Source organism: Salmo salar, chromosome 13 (genome assembly GCF_965601325.2).
Source record: "Salmo salar chromosome 13, fSalSal1, whole genome shotgun sequence".
In the NCBI taxonomy this organism is placed as follows: domain Eukaryota; kingdom Metazoa; phylum Chordata; class Actinopteri; order Salmoniformes; family Salmonidae; genus Salmo; species Salmo salar.
In genome coordinates this window covers 102801735-102816235 of record NC_138303.1, presented here as the reverse complement: position 1 = coordinate 102816235, position 14501 = coordinate 102801735, and the positions used below count along the sequence as shown (strand labels likewise).

Here is a 14501-nt window from a genome sequence, read left to right as displayed (position 1 = left end):
ATTCCAATTAGAATCTGGCTCAAAATGTTCCAATCAGTTATAGAACCAATTGCTCTATACGGCAGTGAAGTATGGGGTCCAATCTCTAAAAATGAATTTACTAAATGGGACAAACATCCAATCGAAATACTGCATGCAGAGTTTTGCAAGACTGTATTACAAGTGCAAAGAAAAACTCCAAATAATGCATGTAGAGCAGAATTGGGTCAATACCCCCTCCTCATTCAAATAGAAAAAAAGAGCCATCAAATTTTACAACCATCTAAAAACAAGTGACGCCAAAACATTACATTACACAGCTGTACAATGTCAAGAGATGAAACAAGAGAAGAGTCCCCTCAGCCAGGTGGTTCTGAGGCTCAGTTCACTAACCCAAACCAACCCCATAGAGCCTCAGGACAGCACTCAGAAAATCTGGCCCAACCAAATCATCACAAAACAAAAAGAAAAATATATTGGAAAGACACCACAAAAAATCTAAGTAAACTTCAATGCTATTTGGCTCTAAACAGACAGTACATGGTGGCAGACTATCTGACCACTGTGACTGATAGAAAACTGAGGAAAACACTGACTAGGTACAGACTCAGTGAGCACAGTCTGGCTATAGAGACCAGTCGTCACAGACAAACCTGGCTGCCCAGAGAGGACAGGCTGTGCTCACTCTGCTCCAGGGGAGAGGTAGAGACAGAGCTGAATTTCCTATTACACTGTGACAAATACTCAGACCTAAAATAATATTTCTTTCCCAAAATTATAATTAAATACAAAGAATGTGAAACTATAAAAGATGAAGAAAACATCTAATATTTATTGGGTAAAAAGCCAAATATGTGTCCTCCTGCCACAACCTGAGGGACAGCCAAATATGTGTCCTCCTGCCACAACCTGAGGGAGAGCCAAATATGTGTCCTCCTGCCACAACCTGAGGGACAGCCAAATATGTGTCCTCCTGCCACAACCTGAGGGACAGCCAAATATGTGTCCTCCTGCCACAACCTGAGGGACAGCCAAATATGTGTCCTCCTGCCACAACCTGAGGGACAGCCAGTGAAAAGTGCAAAGTAATGTCGATAATATTTCCCATCTTGTCTTTCATACCATGTGTCTTCTCAGTCATGTTGACACTGGTCTACTAACATCGCTTTAATGTATTGTTGTCCTGATTAATATTGTTGTTGTAGTTGTTGTTAATGGTAATCACATGTCCACTACTACTATTATTATTGCTGTTGGTCCCACCATTTATTTATATATAAATATATATTTTATTTTTTCAATATGTATACTTTGACAATGTAGGTAATAATGAACTTGCCATGTCAATAAAGTCAATTGAGAGAGAGAGAGAGAGAGAGAGAGAGAGAGAGAGAGAAAACAGTAAACAGTCAGTGGTCCATATAGTTCATTCCATTGAGATTGGCTGTTCTTCTGGAGTTAGAACGTCCCCAATTAACCACTGCTACTGTACATGAAGTCAAGTTAAAACCTGAGGAATCCAACAGGATGACGAGTGTGGAAGCAAACAGTACAAATTCACCCACACCAGTCAACACCACCACACCATTCCTTTCTGGCTCCACCAGGGGCCAATGTTCTACTGTAAATCCCTCTCCCCAGAGCTACTGAGACAGTCAGTCAGATCATTAGTGCCCAAGAGCATGTCCCTCCCAGTCAGTCAGAGCATGTCCCACCCAGTCAGTCAAGTCATGTCCCTCCCAGTCAGTCAGTCAGTCAGTCAGTCAGTCAGTCAGTCAGTCAGTCAGTCAGTCAGATCATGTCCTTCCCAGTCAGCCAGTCAGTCAGTCAGATCATGTCCTTCCCAGTCAGTCAGTCAGTCAGTCAGTCAGTCAGTCAGTCAGTCAGTCAGTCAGTCAGTCAGTCAGTCCATGTCCTTCCCAGTCAGTCAGTCAGAGCATGTCCCTCCCAGTCAGTCAGTCAGTCAGTCAGAGCATGTCCCTCCCAGTCAGCCAGTCAGTCAGTCAGAGCATGTCCCTCCCAGTCAGTCAGTCAGTCAGTCAGAGCATGTCCCTCCCAGTCAGTCAGTCAGATCATGTCCCTCCCAGTCAGTCAGTCAGTCAGTCAGTCAGAGCATGTCCCTCCAAGTCAGCCAGTCAGCCAGTCAGAGCATGTCCCTCCCAGTCAGTCAGTCAGTCAGTCAGTCAGTCAGTCAGTCAGATCATGTCCCTCCCAGTCAGCCAGTCAGTCAGTCAGAGCATGTCCCTCCCAGTCAGTCAGTCAGTCAGTCAGTCAGTCAGTCAGAGCATGTCCCTCCCAGTCAGTCAGTCAGTCAGAGCATGTCCCTCCCAGTCAGTCAGTCAGATCATGTCCCTCCCAGTCAGTCAGTCAGTCAGTCAGAGCATGTCCCTCCCAGTCAGTCAGTCAGAGCATGTCCCTCCCAGTCAGCCAGTCAGTCAGTCAGTCAGAGCATGTCCCTCCCAGTCAGTCAGTCAGAGCATGTCCCTCCCAGTAAGCCAGTCAGTCAGTCAGAGCATGTCCCTACCAGTCAGCCAGTCAGTCAGAGCATGTCCCTCCCAGTCAGCCAGTCAGTCAGTCAGAGCATGTCCCTACCAGTCAGCCAGTCAGTCAGTCAGAGCATGTCCCTACCAGTCAGCCAGTCAGTCAGTCAGTCAGAGCATGTCCCTCCCAGTCAGCCAGTCAGTCAGTCAGAGCATGTCCCTACCAGTCAGCCAGTCAGTCAGCCAGTCAGATCATGTCCCTCCCAGTCAGTCAGTCAGTCAGTCAGTCAGTCAGTCAGTCAGTCAGTCAGTCAGATCATGTCCCTCCCAGTCAGTCAGTCAGAGCATGTCCCTCCCAGTCAGTCAGTCAATCAGTCAGAGCATGTCCCTCCCAGTCAGCCAGTCAGATCATGTCCCTCCCAGTCAGTCAGCCAGTCAGTCAGTCAGAGCATGTCCCTCCCAGTAAGTCAGTCAGTCAGTCAGATCCTGTCCCTCCCAGTCAGCCAGTCAGTCAGTCAGAGCATGTCCCTCCCAGTCAGCCAGTCAGTCAGAGCATGTCCCTCCCAGTCAGCCAGTCAGTCAGTCAGAGCATGTCCCTCCCAGTCAGCCAGTCAGTCAGTAAGAGCATGTCCCTCCCAGTCAGCCAGTCAGTCAGTCAGAGCATGTCCCTCCCAGTCAGTCAGTCAGAGCATGTCCCTCCCAGTCAATCAGTCAGCCAATGCATGTCCCTCCCAGTCAGCCAGTCAGTCAGTCAGTCAGAGCATGTCCCTCCCAGTCAGCCAGTCAGTCAGAGCATGTCCCTCCCAGTCAGCCAGTCAGTCAGAGCATGTCCCTCCCAGTCAGCCAGTCAGTCAGAGCATGTCCCTCCCAGTCAGCCAGTCAGTCAGTCAGTCAGAGCATGTCCCTCCCAGTCAGCCAGTCAGTCAGTCAGATCATGTTCCTCCCAGTCAGCCAGTCAGAGCATGTCCCTCCCAGTCAGCCAGTCAGTCAGTCAGAGCATGTCCCTACCAGTCAGCCAGTCAGTCAGTCAGTCAGAGCATGTCCCTCCCAGTCAGCCAGTCAGTCAGTCAGAGCATGTCCCTACATGTCAGCCAGTCAGTCAGTCAGATCATGTCCCTCCCAGTCAGTCAGTCAGTCAGCCAGTCAGTCAGATCATGTCCCTCCCAGTCAGTCAGTCAGAGCATGTCCCTCCCAGTCAGTCAGTCAGATCATGTCCCTCCCAGTCAGTCAGCCAGTCAGTCAGATCATGTCCCTCCCAGTCAGTCAGTCAGAGCATGTCCCTTCCAGTCAGCCAGTCAGTCAGAGCATGTCCCTCCCAGTCAGTCAGTCAGAGCATGTCCCTCCCAGTCAGCCAGTCAGTCAGTCAGTCAGAGCATGTCCCTCCCAGTCAGTCAGAGCATGTCCCTCCCAGTCAGCCAGTCAGTCAGTCAGAGCATGTCCCTACCAGTCAGCCAGTCAGTCAGTCAGTCAGAGCATGTCCCTCCCAGTCAGCCAGTCAGTCAGTCAGTCAGTCAGATCATGTCCCTCCCAGTCAGTCAGTCAGAGCATGTCCCTCCCAGTCAGCCAGTCAGTCAGTCAGATCATGTCCCTCCCAGTCAGTCAGTCAGTCAGTCAGATCATGTCCCTCCCAGTCAGTCAGTCAGATCATGTCCCTCCCAGTCAGCCAGTCAGTCAGTCAGAGCATGTCCCTCCCAGTCAGTCAGCCAGTCAGTCAGTCAGAGCATGTCCCTCCCAGTCAGCCAGTCAGTCAGTCAGAGCATGTCCCTCCCAGTCAGTCAGCCAGTCAGTCAGAGCATGTCCCTCCCAGTCAGTCAGCCAGTCAGTCAGTCAGAGCATGTCCCTCCCAGTCAGCCAGTCAGTCAGTCAGAGCATGTCCCTCCCAGTCAGTCAGCCAGTCAGTCAGAGCATGTCCCTCCCAGTCAGTCAGTCAGTCAGTCAGTCAGTCAGTCAGATCATGTCCCTCCCAGTCAGTCAGTCAGATCATGTCCCTCCCAGTCAGCCAGTCAGTCAGTCAGAGCATGTCCCTCCCAGTCAGTCAGCCAGTCAGTCAGTCAGATCATGTTCCTCCCAGTCAGCCAGTCAGAGCATGTCCCTCCCAGTCAGCCAGTCAGTCAGTCAGAGCATGTCCCTACCAGTCAGCCAGTCAGTCAGTCAGAGCATGTCCCTCCCAGTCAGCCAGTCAGTCAGTCAGTCAGAGCATGTCCCTACCAGTCAGCCAGTCAGTCAGTCAGATCATGTCCCTCCCAGTCAGTCAGTCAGTCAGTCAGTCAGATCATGTCCCTCCCAGTCAGTCAGTCAGAGCATGTCCCTCCCAGTCAGCCAGTCAATCAGTCAGAGCATGTCCCTCCCAGTCAGTCAGTCAGTCAGTCAGTCAGAGCATGTCCCTCCCAGTCAGCCAGTCAGTCAGTCAGAGCATGTCCCTCCCAGTCAGCCAGTCAGTCAGTCAGTCAGAGCATGTCCCTCCCAGTCAGTCAGTCAGTCAGAGCATGTCCCTCCCAGTCAGTCAGTCAGTCAGTCAGAGCATGTCCCTCCCAGTCAGCCAGTCAGTCAGTCAGTCAGAGCATGTCCCTCCCAGTCAGTTAGTCAGTCAGTCAGAGCATGTCCCTCCCAGTCAGCCAGTCAGTGAGTCAGAGCATGTCCCTCCCAGTCAGTCAGTCAGAGCATGTCCCTCCCAGTCAGTCAGTCAGTCAGTCAGCCAATGCATGTCCCTCCCAGTCAGCCAGTCAGTCAGTCAGTCAGAGCATGTCCCTCCCAGTCAGCCAGTCAGTCAGAGCATGTCCCTCCCAGTCAGCCAGTCAGTCAGTCAGTCAGTCAGATCATGTCCCTCCCAGTCAGCCAGTCAGAGCATGTCCCTCCCAGTCAGCCAGTCAGTCAGTCAGTCAGAGCATGTCCCTACCAGTCAGCCAGTCAGTCAGTCAGATCATGTCCCTCCCAGTCAGCCAGTCAGAGCATGTCCCTCCCAGTCAGCCAGTCAGCCAGTCAGAGCATGTCCCTACCAGTCAGCCAGTCAGTCAGTCAGAGCATGTCCCTCCCAGTCAGCCAGTCAGTCAGTCAGTCAGAGCATGTCCCTCCCAGTCAGCCAGTCAGATCATGTCCCTCCCAGTCAGTCAGTCAGTCAGTCAGTCAGTCAGTCAGTCAGTCAGTCAGTCAGTCAGATCATGTCCCTCCCAGTCAGCCAGTCAGTCAGTCAGTCAGAGCATGTCCCTCCCAGTCAGCCAGTCAGTCAGTCAGAGCATGTCCCTCCCAGTCAGCCAGTCAGTCAGTCAGATCATGTCCCTCCCAGTCAGCCAGTCAGTCAGTCAGAGCATGTCCCTCCCAGTCAGTCAGTCAGAGCATGTCCCTCCCAGTCAGCCAGTCAGTCAGTCAGTCAGAGCATGTCCCTCCCAGTCAGTCAGTCAGAGCATGTCCCTCCCAGTCAGCCAGTCAGTCAGTCAGTCAGAGCATGTCCCTCCCAGTCAGCCAGTCAGTCAGTCAGAGCATGTCCCTCCCAGTCAGCCAGTCAGTCAGTCAGATCATGTTCCTCCCAGTCAGCCAGTCAGTCAGCCAGTAAGAGGATGTCTCTCCCAGTCAGCCAGACTGTCAGAGCATGGTACAGAGTGTTCCCCCTGTCTGTTCAGGCTGGATGCAGCCTTTCTGTTTGTTTGACTGACTCTCTGGGAGAGGAGAGGGGGGAGACAAGGGGGGATTGGAGAGAGGGAAGGCACCCAGAAGGCAGCATATCTGAGATGTGTACACACAACACATCTGACAGGCAGGGGCTGAGGCTGGCTCAGCTGAGAAAGGGGCTGAGACACAGTGTCTTAGACAGCCAGGGACTAGTGCTGGGCCCAGTGCCAGGGTCTGTCTCCAGCCACATAGATCCAGATGGAGACCCAGGGTTCTCTCCTACAGCTCTGTGTGGATGCATCCCTGTTCAATAACCTCTGGTGCTGGTTGGTGTCTGTACAAAACCCCAGGATGACCTGGAGAATGTCCAAAAACAAGCCAGGGCTCTTTGTCTAAAGACCCATCATTACTGAGTTCATTGACATGAGAGAGAAAGAGAGAGAAAGAGGTCTCAGCTTCTGTAGTGACAAGAGCTTCAAAACAAAACATTGGCACGGAACCATCCTCATTGGTGCAGAAGAATCAACTTTTCCATATCCCTTGTCCTCCCAGTAGATGAGAAGAGAGGGGTGTGTACTGTGCTATTCTGCACTATACTGGAACTGCTTCCTCTGCTCTATCAACCAATTATAGGGATTTCTGACGTAACTCTGTCTGTCTGTCTGTCTGTCTGTCTGTCTGTCTGTCTGTCTGTCTGTCTGTCTGTCTGTCTGTCTGTCTGCCTCTCTCTGTCTGCCTCTCTCTGTCTGCCTCTCTCTGTGTCTGTCTCCATGTCTCTCTCCATGTCTCTCTCCATGTCTCTCTCCATGTCTCCATGTCTCTCTCCATGTCTCCATGTCTCTCTCCATGTCTCCATGTCTCTCTCCATGTCTCTCTCCATGTCTCCATGTCTCTCTCCATGTCTCTCTCCATGTCTCTCTCCATGTCTCCATGTCTCTCTCCATGTCTCTCTCCATGTCTCTCTCCATGTCTCCATGTCTCTCTCCATGTCTCCATGTCTCTCTCCATGTCTCTCTCCATGTCTCCATGTCTCTCTCCATGTCTCTCTCCATGTCTCTCTCCATGTCTCTCTCCATGTCTCCATGTCTCTCTCCATGTCTCTCTCCATGTCTCTCTCCATGTCTCCATGTCTCTCTCTGTCACTTGACCAAAACAAACAAACAAAAACTTCTCAAATGACACAACTGGCCATCCCGTCAGGGAACATTAGGTCACTATCACAGCAGGGGCTTATCCTGGCCCAGTTACCCCCCACAGCTGTGGTCCTGTGTGGCTCAGTTGGTAAGAGTGTGGTGCTAGCAACGCTAGGGTCGTGTGGGTTCAATTTCCGCTGGGGTCACGTGAAAATGTATACACTCTACTGTACTACTGTAAGTCTCGTTGGATAAAAGCTTCTGCTGAATGGCATGTTACGGCTAGTTTAAAAATGCTAACTTAGTGTATGTGACTGTGTCTCTCTGCCATCCACATGGGAGCAAAATGTTGACCCCTGAAGAAGATCTTTGGCTGGAAAGGCACAATAAAACAGTGTGAGGGTGTCTTTTCTTTTTACTGGGCTATATGACAGACACCCCAGAGGAACAAACCACATCCGACGATGAGAAACCACTGGCCATTCTGACAGCATCACATGACAACAGGGCCACGTAACCATGGCGAGTGACGTAACTACAGCGAGTGACGTAACCGCGGCGAGTGACGTAACCGCGGCGAGTGACGTAACCGCGGCGAGTGACGTAACTACAGCGAGTGACGTAACCGCGGCGAGTGACGTAACTACAGCGAGTGACGTAACCGCGGCGAGTGACGTAACCGCGGCGAGTTGCGATAGAAACTAAGTCGCATGCTCAAGTTTATGAAAACACGCGTTTAGCTTATCTTTGAGCTCAGCCACAAATGAAGTCTGGAGAAATACATGTGACTGTTATACAGCCAAACCTGACTTGTCATTATACAGAACACAGAAAGAGGCCCTAATGTTACACAAGGTCATATGAAGGCAGAGAGACACAGTCACATATATACATCCATGCTACTGATAATACTGTACATCTACCATGGTATCCATTACAGGTTCATTAACCAGTACTCATTACTGAATAAATAAACATGGCAGTGAGCATGGAGCTGCTCACCACTAACAGCCTTATTAAAATCACAATGAAACACGGTGGCTGAACCATGCTAATGACCTGTGGTACGCCTCTGGGGGGTTGTGTGTGTGTGGTGTGTGGACATGTTTAACTATTCATCTGGGGACCAGAAGTCCCCACAAGAATAGTAAACAAACAAAAATTGGACCAACTGGGGACATTTTGTTAGTCCCCACAAGGTCAAATGCTATTTCTAGGGGGTTTAGGGTTGAGGTTAGAATTACGTTAAGGGTTAGGTTTAGGGTGAGGAGCTAGGGTTATGGTTAGGTTTTTGGGTTAAAGTTAGGGTTAGCATTAGGGTAAGAGTACAGGTTAGGGTTAATAGGATTTTGAATGGGACTGTCCCCACAAGGTTAGGGTGTGTGTGTGTGTGTGGTGTGGTGTGGTGTGGTGTGGTGTGGTGTGTGTGTGTGTGTGTGTGTGTGTGTGTGTGTGTGTGTGTGTGTGTGCTATTACCAACCTCTGTACCCTGTATGGGACCGGAGTCACAGGAGGATTTGACTTTTTAAAACCAGCAAAACCCCAGAACAAAGAGCTCTTTAAAAGCATGCTTATGATGCACTTATCAAGCATTTTATTGCTACCAGTCCCATCGCTGGAGGGTGTGTATCATTTGTGCTCCCTCGAAGCTTTCTGTTTGACAACTCAGCCCCTATAATCACATGGGCTGCAAACTTCTCTTAGGGAGAGAGATAGAGACAGATAAAGAGAGAGAGACAAGGAAAGAAAGAAAGTGAGATGGTGGTGCATATTAACCAAGAAATATACAACTATTAAAAGGCCCAGTGCAGTCAAAAGCATGATTTCCCTGTGTTTTATATATATTTCCACACTATGAGATTGTAATGATACTGTGAAATTGTGAAAATGATAATGCTCTTTTAGTGTAAGAGCTGTTTGAAAAGAACACCTGACATTTCAACCTGTTTTGGTTGGCTAGGAAAGAGAGTTCCAAACCTCTCTGCCAATAACAGCAAGTTTTCAGTTTTCCCCTCCCCACTCAGACCTCTCTCAGAAAAGTCCTAGCTTGAGAAATTGCTCTTTGCTGAGAATCTATTTTTGTTTATTTTTGACCATTTTAATTGAAAACAAATCACAGTAAGATACTTAATTGTTACCCAGAAATGATTTGATATTGAAATAAAAACAGCTGCATTTTACCAAGGAATGTACTCAGTGGTACTCATGTAAACTCCTACACACTGCTCACATGAGTAATATTAAACAGTGTGTGTGGTCAGCAGATGAAACTAATTTGGACTCAGAACAATGGCAGTGTCCGAATACCCATACTTACGTCCTAAATAGTAGGCCGTTTGAGTATGCAATAAATCAAGCATACATTAAATGCCCGGATGTCATACTAATTTTGGCTTTGACAACAGCTGATAATCAGCTGATCAATTAGATATGGGGATGCGCTACCGAAATCGGTTTTGTTCTCTTTAAAACGTTAGTAACGCAGAAGCCTACATTCCTATTTTCCACATTCCTGGTCCCAACACTTTTATTTTCTTCAATTTTCCACCTCAGTTTATCTGTGTTGATGCTATGCTATATTAGTTTCTACCTGAACGGTTACAGCCTGAACGGGTCTATATTAGTTTCTACCTGAACGGGTCTCTATTAGTTTCTACCTGAAAGGGTCTATATTAGTTTCTGCCTGAACGGTTACAGCCTGAACGGGTCTATATTAGTTTCTACCTGAACGGTTACAGCCTGAACGGGTCTATATTAGTTTCTACCTGAACGGTTACAGCCTGAACGGGTCTATATTAGTTTCTAGCTGAACGGTTACAGCCTGAACGGGTCTATATTAGTTTCTAGCTGAACGGTTACAGCCTGAACGGGTCTATATTAGTTTCTACCTGAACGGGTCTATATTAGTTTCTACCTGAACGGTTACAGCCTGAACGGGTCTATATTAGTTTCTACCTGAACGGTTACAGCCTGAACGGGTCTATATTAGTTTCTAGCTGAACGGTTACAGCCTGAACGGGTCTATATTAGTTTCTACCTGAACGGGTCTATATTAGTTTCTACCTGAACGGGTCTATATTAGTTTCTAGCTGAACGGGTCTATAAAAGTTTCTACCTGAACGGTTACAGCCTGAACGGGCCTATATTAGTTTCTAGCTGAACGGTTACAGCCTGAACGGGTCTATATTAGTTTCTACCTGAACGGTTACAGCCTGAACGGGTCTATATTAGTTTCTACCTGAACGGGTCTATATTAGTTTCTACCTGAACGGGTCTATATTAGTTTCTACCTGAACGGTTACAGCCTGAACGGGTCTATATTAGTTTCTACCTGAACGGGTCTATATTAGTTTCTACCTGAACGGGTCTATATTAGTTTCTACCTGAACGGTTACAGCCTGAACGGGTCTATATTAGTTTCTACCTGAACGGGTCTATATTAGTTTCTACCTGAACGGGTCTATATTAGTTTCTACCTGAACGGTTACAGCCTGAACGGGTCTATATTAGTTTCTACCTGAACGGGTACAGCCTGAACGGGTCTATATTCGTTTCTACCTGAACGGTTACAGCCTGAACGGGTCTATATTAGTTTCTACCTGAACGGTTACAGCCTGAACGGGTCTATATTAGTTTCTACCTGAACGGTTACAGCCTGAACGGGTCTATATTAGTTTCTACCTGAACGGGTCTATATTAGTTTCTACCTGAAAGGGTCTATATTAGTTTCTAGCTGAACGGTTACAGCCTGAACGGGTCTATATTAGTTTCTACCTGAACGGTTACAGCCTGAACGGGTCTATATTAGTTTCTAGCTGAACGGTTACAGCCTGAACGGGTCTATATTAGTTTCTAGCTGAACGGTTACAGCCTGAACGGGTCTATATTAGTTTCTGCCTGAACGGTTACAGCCTGAACGGGTCTATATTAGTTTCTACCTGAACGGGTCTATATTAGTTTCTACCTGAACGGTTACAGCCTGAACGGGTCTATATTAGTTTCTTCCTGAACGGTTACAGCCTGAACGGGTCTATATTAGTTTCTACCTGAACGGTTACAGCCTGAACGGGTCTATATTAGTTTCTACCTGAACGGGTCTATATTAGTTTCTACCTGAACGGTTACAGCCTGAACGGGTCTATATTAGTTTCTACCTGAACGGGTCTATATTAGTTTCTACCTGAACGGGTCTATATTAGTTTCTACCTGAACGGTTACAGCCTGAACGGGTCTATATTAGTTTCTACCTGAACGGGTCTATATTAGTTTCTACCTGAACGGGTCTATATTAGTTTCTACCTGAACGGTTACAGCCTGAACGGGTCTATATTAGTTTCTGCCTGAACGGTTACAGCCTGAACGGGTCTATATTAGTTTCTACCTGAAAGGTTACAGCCTGAACGGGTCTATATTAGTTTCTACCTGAACGGTTACAGCCTGAACGGATCTAGTTTCATTCCACATAACCTGTTATGGTGAAAGTAATGGTAAGCTGCACTCCTTACTGTTTCAACTTGGAACTTCAGTTTGATAAAACATGTGGCAGTCTAGCGATCTACACAAGTTCACAAAACTCTACTTCGATTATATATTGGTTAAGTATTTTTAGGATCTATGTAAAGGAGTGAAAGCTGGAGGGGCAGCTGTCGCCTGCATGGGTGAAAAAAAGTGTTAGAACCTTAAGCAAAAATACATGGTACGCTACTGTATGTTATCTTGACATTTAAAGTGATCCTTTTTCTCTGAGAGCAACAACACTTTCCCATCTATTTCCTATGCTTCAATGGCACATTCATGTAAGTGTGAAGATATACATATTAGAAATGTGCGAGTATTCCAGATAAATGTACTGCAGTTGGAATAATACCTGTTACAGGGATTTACATTAAGTATGTTTGATGCTGAACGCTATCGTTTTCCATATATTCTAGGAGTTGAAAGCTCCACCCACCGGAGTCAGCACGGAGGGAGGGGAGGCCACAGCTGCATCCTGGAAGTGGTATGCTGTGATGGATGAGGTGCTGTGGGGCTGCCATTGCATCACCCCACCGGTCATCATCTACTCATCCTCCCAAGGTGCAGCTGTGGGCTCCTCTCCTTCACAGGAGGGTCCAGATGTGGAGGCTGGAGAAGGAGGTGACTGCCATGGAGGCATGCCTTATGGTCATTTTACTGGCCATGATTAAGAAGTAGTATTAAGTATTCTGTATGTATTTTATTTATAGCTATTCATTTAGTACTATTTTTGGTGTCCAAGGTGGAGTTCTGTTTTTTCATTTTAAAGTGTTTCATGTCTGTAATAAAATTATAATTATATCTACTGTTGGTGTGTTGTTTAGAGCGTTGAGCCTGTAACCGAAAGGTTGCCGGATTGACTCCCAGAGCTGACAAGGTAAAAATCTTTCATTCTGCCCCTGAGCAAGGCAGTTAACCCACTGTTCCCCGAGCGCCGATGACATGGATGTCGATTAAGGCAGCCCCCCCCCCCCCCACCTCTCTGATTCAGAGGGGTTGAGTTAAATGTGGAAGACACATTTCAGTTGAAGACATTCACTTGTACAACTGACTAGGTATCCCCCTTTCCTATCCTTGTACTTTCAACATTTCATGATTAAAAATTGCCCCCGCACATCCGAGCTATATTGTTGAAGGTGCATGTTAGCCTTCCCTGTAGCTCAGTTGGTAGAGCATGGTGTTTGCAACACCAGGGTTGTGGGTTCGATTCCCACGGGGGGCCAGCACAGTAAAAAAAAAAAAAATGTATGAAATTGTATGAAATGTATGCATTCACTACTGTAAGTCGCTCTGGATAAGAGCGTCTGCTAAATGACTAAAATGTAAATGTAAATGTTAACAACTCGCTAACTTGAAAGAAAAACATTTACCCCCACACTGCTATTGCTAGTAGAGGTCGACCGATTCTGACTTTTCAATGCCGATACCGATTATTGGAGGACCAAAAAATGCCGATACCAATTAAATCGGCCGATAAAAAAAAAAAAAATGTATTTCTTTGTAATAATGACAATTACAACAATACTGAATGAACACTTATTTTAACTTAATATAATACATCAATAAAATCAATTTAGCCTCAAATAAATAATGAAACATGTGTAATTTGGTTTAAATAATGCAAAAACAAAGTGTTGGAGAAGAAAATAAAAGTGCAACATGTACCATGTAAAAAAGCTAACGTTTAAGTTCCTTGCTCAGAACATGAGAACATATGAAAGCTGGTGGTTCCTTTTAACATGAGTCTTCAATATTCCCAGGTAAGATGTTTTAGGTTGTAGATATTAGAGGACTATTTCTCTCTATACGATTTGTATTTCATATACCTTTGACTATTGGATGTTCTTATAGGCACATTAGTCTTGCCAGTGTAACAGTATAGCTTCCGTTCCTCTCCTCGCTCCTACCTGGGCTTGAACCAGAAACACATCGACAACAACAGTCACATCGGTTACACCAGCCTAATCTCGGAAGTCATAAACAGCTCAATGCTTGAAGCACAGCGAAGAGCTGCTGGCAAACGCACGAAAGTGCTGTTTGAATGAATGCTTACGAGCCTGCTGCTGCCTACCACCGCTCAGTCAGACTGCTCTATCAAATATAAAATCATAGACTTAATTATAACATAATAACACAAAGAAATACGAGCCTTAGGTCTGAGCCACAGTCTTCCCTGTGGCTCAGTTGGTAGAGCATGGTGTTTGCAACGCCAGCATGGTGTGTGCAACGCCAGGGTTGTGGGATCGATTCCCACGGGGGGCCAGTACAAAAAAAAAAATGCATGAAATGAAATGTATGCATTCACTACTGTAAGTCGCTCTGGATAAGAGCGTCTGATAAATGACTAAAATGTAAAATGTAAAAATTAATATGGTAAAATCCGGAAACTATCATTTCGAAAACAAAACGTTTATTCTTTCAGTGAAATACGGAGCCGTTCCGTATTATATCTAACTGGTGGCATCACTAAGTCTAAATATTCCTGTTACATTGCACAACCTTCAATGTTATGTCATAATTACGTAAAATTCTGGCAAATTAGTTCGCAACGAGCCAGGCGGCCCAAACTGTTGCATATACCCTGACTCTGCGTGCAATGAACGTAAGAGAAGTGACATTATTTCCCTAGTTTAATATTGCCTGCTAACCTGGATTTCTTTTAACTAAATATGCAGGTTTAAAAATATATACTTCTGTGTATTGATTTTAAGAAAGGCATTGATGTTTATGGTTCGGTACATTCGTGCAAAGATTTTGCTTTTTTCGCAGATGCGCTTTTGTTAAATCA

The 14501-nt window shown here is 46.7% G+C and overlaps 1 protein-coding gene across 7 annotated transcripts in view; it reads right to left on the bottom strand.

Moving 5' to 3' along the window:
* LOC106568376 (rab GTPase-activating protein 1) overlaps positions 1-14501 on the bottom strand; it is a 260939-nt gene that overhangs the window by 121091 nt on the left and 125347 nt on the right. The window lies entirely within an intron of this gene.